At 53.1% G+C, this 5,984-nt stretch overlaps 1 protein-coding gene across 2 annotated transcripts in view; it reads left to right on the forward strand.

The window, feature by feature from the left end:
• Window positions 1-5,984, forward strand: part of LOC127752374 (uncharacterized) — a 170,490-nt gene that overhangs the window by 96,633 nt on the left and 67,873 nt on the right. The window contains exon 1 of one of the 2 annotated variants that reach the window (XR_008012343.1): window positions 463-674. The exons of the other annotated variant lie outside the window; for it this stretch is intronic. The gene's annotated coding sequence lies outside the window, so the exon portion shown is untranslated. Of the gene's footprint in view, window positions 1-462; window positions 675-5,984 lie in introns of those variants that run through there. 2 annotated transcript variants of the gene reach the window in all.

Raw genomic sequence — 5,984 nt, forward strand, 5'->3', positions numbered from 1 at the left:
GGGGGGGGCTGGCCATTCCCTTCCCCGCGAGAGACGTGCCGCGGGGCTCCAGCATCTATGCCTTTGCCTTGGCCTTCTTGCTTTTGGACTGCACGCCACTGTGGCGGCCCTGCAGCAGCGGCGGCGGCGGCGTTGGGAGCGCCGCGCATAGGGCGACGGACAGCGGCAGCGCTAGCTAGCTAGTCCTGTCCGAGTTAACCCACTACCTCCTCCCTTCCCCTCTTCGTCCTCCGCGGCTCTTCCCCCTCTCCCTTCCTCCCCTTGTCTCCTCCGCGCCCCTTTCCCCTTTCCCGCCCCCCCCCTCTCTTCCCTTTCCCATCCCCCTTTCCCCGCTCCCTTCCGGGGGGGAAAGGGGGGCCGAAACGGGGCTCCGTGGCTGGCTGCCCCGGCTGGCCGCCGCGGCGCTCTGGCGCGGCGCTGCCGCCGGCCGCCGGCCCCGCCGCCTCAGTGCTCCTCCAGCCGGCTAGGGCTCCGCTTGAGCCGCCGAGTCGAGACGAGACGTGAGCAGCAGTCCCGCTGTCCCGAAGTCGAGTGTGGTCGCGCACCGCGAGTCGGGTAGGACAGAGTGCCGTGAGTGACAGAGTGCCGCCTGTTGTAGCCTGAGTGATATTGTGCCTGGGATTGAGTGCAGCAGCAGCAGCAGCAGCTACAGCCGGACGAGTGATATACAAAAAGTGAGTGCCGGTGGAGTTGGAGTTTCCCAGCGAGAGTGTTAGGAAGTGTTTCGGAAATCGGGTGACGAGTGCGTTTCGGGTATATTGCGTAGTGGTCGAGGAAAAATAGTAGCAGTAGTGATGTTTGGACCGGCCATACTCTTGGCTCTTATGAACGCGGTGCACGGTCATAAAAGCTTTCAACAGAAGACAGTGAAGTTCGTAATTTCGTTTAGTGAGGCAACTTCATCGCGGGCGTTGGTACGCCACTGCCTATGGCTCGAAGCTCTCCTAGAAGAGGCCAAGGAACCCTTTACCGCTTAGAGTCGCGTAGATGGTGCCGGACCCGACCCCTAACGGGCCGCTCCGGGTAGGGTCCAAAAGAAAAATGTCCACCGCGAAGCCGGGGGAGCAAAAAGCGGTTCACAGACCAGGCTGGATTCACTTCGTGGGCCCAAGCTGTTATATTCAGCGGGTAACTTTGGATTATTCCTTTTCCACCCAGAGAGAGGGAGTATAGTCTCACCAACATTTGCGTACAGACCTTTCTAGTTCATGGTTGTTCTTCCGTGCACCGCGGCGAGAGAGCGTTCGAAACATTGAACTGTATCGGCTTTAGTCCTTAATTGCCGCGTACAGAGCGGAGCCGAGGGCCGCGGGCGGCCGCAGGGCCAGGAGGGTCGACGGCGCAGGAAACGGCCCGAGGAAGTTACGGCCGTAGGAATCCAGAAATGGAAGAGGACGCCGTATTATTCCTACGAGGTGGCTCGGGCTTTATGCTGCATTCCTTGTTCTGCTTGAGGAATCGGTGTCATTAACCCTCCGGAGCAGTCGCAGCTGCTGCAGCGGCGGCCGCACCGCATCCGCAGGCATAGTCGCGGCTCAGTCGGAGGCAGTTGTTGCTGCTGTTGTGGAAGGCTCCGAAGGCTCTGGTTGTGGCTGGGTGTCGTGGACTGGTCGACACGCGGTCGTACCAGCGGTGTGTTAATCACTGAGATATGGAGTGTAGGTTTGAGTTCTCGCTGTCGTGGAATTGAGGACGCAGATTCCTCCTCGTATTTCACGCAACACCCACTCAAGCCGAAAACATGCAATCTAAAGAGTTCATTTGTTGTCAACACAACTGCTTTGACTTATGCACTAGGCCAAATATTCAAAGTGTTAAAAATATTGTTGTTCCCAAATAGCAATTTTGTTGCTAAGTTTGATAGCAACCGGTGTGATCAGAGTACTACAGAATTTTATGAAAATTTTCAGTCACGGAGTATTGAAATCACATGTTTTTTGTCCAGTCGTCAGGGTACTAATTTTAATAGCACATCTCAATTTTAGTTCAACCTTCTAGATTGATTATTAACAACTGCTGTTTTTATTACATAAAAGTACGTTTACGGGGTGGCAATTGTGTAAAGACCCTTATAACGGAAAGAATTCTTACTTCATTGACGGGGAATATTTCAACTGTGTACAGGTGTTATTTTATTTTGGGCAGAGGCCGCAATTATTCGTGATAAGTTCACGATGCACCGCTGAAACACGACAAACATTTTAAGATCCGCAAACCCGATGCCGACGAAAACGCCAGCGATCTTAATTTTAAAACAAACGGGCTGCTGATAAAAATGCTGTCCAAATTGTTACAACAAATTTCATACTGCAGCTGGAATCTGTGCTCCACTATAAATGAGCTGCCGATGTCACGTTAATGTCAATATGTTCTCGTCGCGTACCGTTTTGGACCGCCAGGGCGTTCGACGTGGTGCTGCGACCATGTCGTGTTGTAATGGTTGCGAGCCCTCTTTACGGGCACGCCTGACGACGCGATGCACAAAATGCTCCGAAAGGCACGCCGCTAGCGGTGTGCGGGTCGAGCCGGGATAAGGGTAAATAGAGATTCCCTAAAGTCTGGACGAGCTGCGCCGCGATTCAGGCCGCAGAGGTCAAGGCTGGGCCAGGCGGGCCGACTGCCGGCGCCGGCTGAGGACGTTGGCCCACACAGCGACGGCGGCTTTATTTAGGAAGCTCGTCTGAACACCGTGTACGTCTCGTCGCGAAATTGGGATTGCACCGTTATAGTGCGCCTTTATAGTTGCGCGTTGCGCGTAAGTTGTCGACTTTTACCTTGCGCTAAACTTTATGCTGTGTTCCTGAAATCTCTCACGCTCCAAAAAATTAAATTAAAAAAAAATGTGATGTATTGTGTAACTGTTTTGTTCTGGCAATTCTAAACAACTTTGTATGCATCGTAACCACTTTACGTTTCTTGTGCTTATCTTATAGTAACGCCTAGCAAAGGAAAACGAATCAGAGTGTCAACCAATGTCAATGTTTTAACTCCAGCAGCCCTTTGGACTTTGGATCGGACGACTCTTACCTTATTCACATTGTTATAGGTTTCCTGCTCCGCTTCTATGACAAGCAAGGGAGGGGCCCGCGCGTTAAATTTTGACCGATTGTTCCCCTCTTCCGGTATGGCTGCGGGGGATTCGGCCGGAAACGGCCGCGGGCGTCGCCCCACCAAACGTTTTATTTGTTAATTTTTCATACCCCGTACGCCTGCTCTCTGCTGCTTCCTCCGTGTGCGGGTCACGAATGCCGCCGCCACCGAAGCGTTCGGGAGAGGTTCGCCGTCCTTGTCGCTCTCGCTGTAATGAGGCAGCCCTTCTCGACGCCGCCTCGCGGTATCAGATCTGCCCCGGGAGGGCTTTGCGGCGCAGGCCGGAGAGCCGCCCGCGGCAGCAGCAGCGCAGGCAGCAGGCCGCGCGGCTATCTCAGCAGCTGAAATCCTGGTGGTGCCTCAGCTGGTGCCGCTCGCTCACCCGAGCCGCATGAATTTCAGCCGGGGCGTGGCGGGGCGTGGTGGCGGGTGGGTACCCGGTACCGTACTCTCACCTTTTTGCCGCAACGCCGCGGGCGACGCGACGACAGTTCGTGATGGGCGCGACACGCTGCTTTCTTCCAAAAACTTTGCTACCGATATTGTTTTTAAAGGTATATTTTTTTAGGTTTTGGCCGGGAACCGGGCGCAACAAAGGGACTTCATCGGAAATTTTGAGATATTTTTGTAACGACTTTTTAAAATGATGATTTTAAAAGAATATCTGCGTGAGCCAGGTATTTTTTTTAAAGCAATAACACTAGATTTTCTGAACTATGCCAAATTTCAAATGATATGTCATCATTTTTTGAGCCATTCAGCAGGAGCAGACAGACCACATGTTCTGGATGAAAGATCGAATAATTTGGAAAATCTGAGACATTTCTATGGCGGCTAAATGCAGAAGAGAAAGGTGCGCTGATTGTCGGCAGCCTCCCTAGATCTTGAATAAATTAAAAACTGCAAACAGGGCAGTCGGCAATGGGACCTCGCACTCATCTTGGCCAGTGGAAATTTATGGCCGGACTCCCTCACATTGCCAAAGGCCAAGTGCGAGCAGGGCTCCTGCTTTCTAAACTCGTTAAAACGACGCACAACTAGGCCTCTAACCGAATGAACTACTCTGCCGTTGTAAACCAAGACCCCAATCCCGGTGTGTATGCACTTACAATAATCTAAACCCCATTTTTTTGTGCCGCTGTTTTTGTTTGTGTGTGTGCGTGTGTTTTTTACGGTGTTCCTGGTGCGGTTGATGAGTGCAGTGTAGTGGTAGCCTTGGATGTTGTCGGCCACGGTCAAGGCGAGTGGAGTCCGAGCGGGGGGCCGGCCTGGCGGGGCGGGGCGGGGCGGGGCCAGCACGTACAGACCGCTCACCGGCCGGCCGCGCTCCGCCACGCCGCGCCACCGCGCAGTCAAGTGCAAGGTTTATGGCATCACTGCTGGCCGTATACAAATTACAACGGCGTTATTCAGCTCCTTTCGCCCTTTGCGTTTTGCATGGACTTTTGTTCTCCCATCAAATTCTATACCTCTTATTCCAGCTGATGTTGCCCTCCTGCCACTGTCGCCATTTTCATTTTCTGTTTCTCCACCCATTTTTGGAAGACCTTTCACCAATACTCCTACTCCTGTCTCACACGCTTCCTCTCCTACCTTTCTCACATTTTTCTGCACTGCAAAGAGGAAAAGTCGGGACAAATTCCCGCAAAACGATGCAAAGTAAGTTAATTCCTATTCTGAGTGTGCTCATTTTGACATGCTCCTTTTTAGGCATTCAAATAATTGGCACACCGAAAAAGGTGATGTACCCAGTTTCTGCTGATTCTGCGGTATAGTATTGTAGACGTTTTCCGCCACTTTTCCAACCCAACTTAGCTATAGTGTCGTATCCCTTTCTTAACCCCCTCTCCCATTTTTTATTCTTTAGAGATCCCAGTCCCTGCGTGCCCGTTTACCTCAGTTTACCTCACCCCTTTCCGAGCCGGCCGGCCGGCCCATTTCTACCCTCGGCCCGTTCGTGCCGTAATATCTCTATCTGCATCCCATTGTTCGCACCTCTCCGCTCGGCCGGCGGGCCGTCCTGATGTTGTGTGACCGACAAGGAGCCCGGCTTGGGGCTGGGCACACTGGGCACACCGGCCGGCGGCGCCCCGCCAACCCGACCCGACATTTCTTTCTCCATTATTTTTGTGGGACGGAAAAATGACGCTTTTGCGCACAAAAACCCTTTTAGTGATGCACGATTTTAACGAGGTGTCGGGTCCCGTTAAAAACCGTAAATGCTGCGCGTAATTGGGTTTTGACGGCGAAAGGGGTGGGGGCGGCGCCGGTGGCCGCCATGTGAAGTTCGGCTGGGCTCATTCGCACGCCGTGCAAACAATGCAACAGCGTGTTTCCTTTAATTCTTGTCTGCACGTATTAAAATAATAATTAATCGTAATATGAGGGGGGAGTGCATTCTCTCCACCCCCCCCCTCTTCCTCCCACCTAACGCATCATGTGCAGGCTGGCTCTGATATAATGAAGTGATGTGGTGCAGTAACGGCTCCCGCCCAAACTCGCCAAGCCAGGCCACATCATGCGCCGCTTCACGCCTCTCCTTTGCTGCTCTCTCTCTCCCTCTTCACACTGTCTGGAACGGTGCCCTGTTCCGTTGGGCTGTGTTGGCGCTGTCCGCGCGCGGCACCGGCGGCAGCGCCAGGACCCTAGCTTTGCCTTTTCCTTCACATTTTTCTCTGTCCTGTAATTCTCGCTGCCCTCTTCAAACCACCTCCCCTCTGTGCTTCAGTATTGGTACCACTTCGATACAAGCACAAAATCAGGTTTGTCTGAAGCGTGTACCAAACTGAAAGATAGCGTCATGAGACAGAGAGAGAGAGAGAGAGAGAGAGAGAGAGAGAGAGAGAGAGAGAGAAAGGGACAGGACAGGAGGATAGAGAGAGAACCCGTCCCAG

Source organism: Frankliniella occidentalis, unplaced genomic scaffold (genome assembly GCF_000697945.3).
Source record: "Frankliniella occidentalis isolate FOCC.00 unplaced genomic scaffold, Focc_3.1 Scaffold11, whole genome shotgun sequence".
In the NCBI taxonomy this organism is placed as follows: Eukaryota; Metazoa; Arthropoda; class Insecta; order Thysanoptera; family Thripidae; genus Frankliniella; species Frankliniella occidentalis.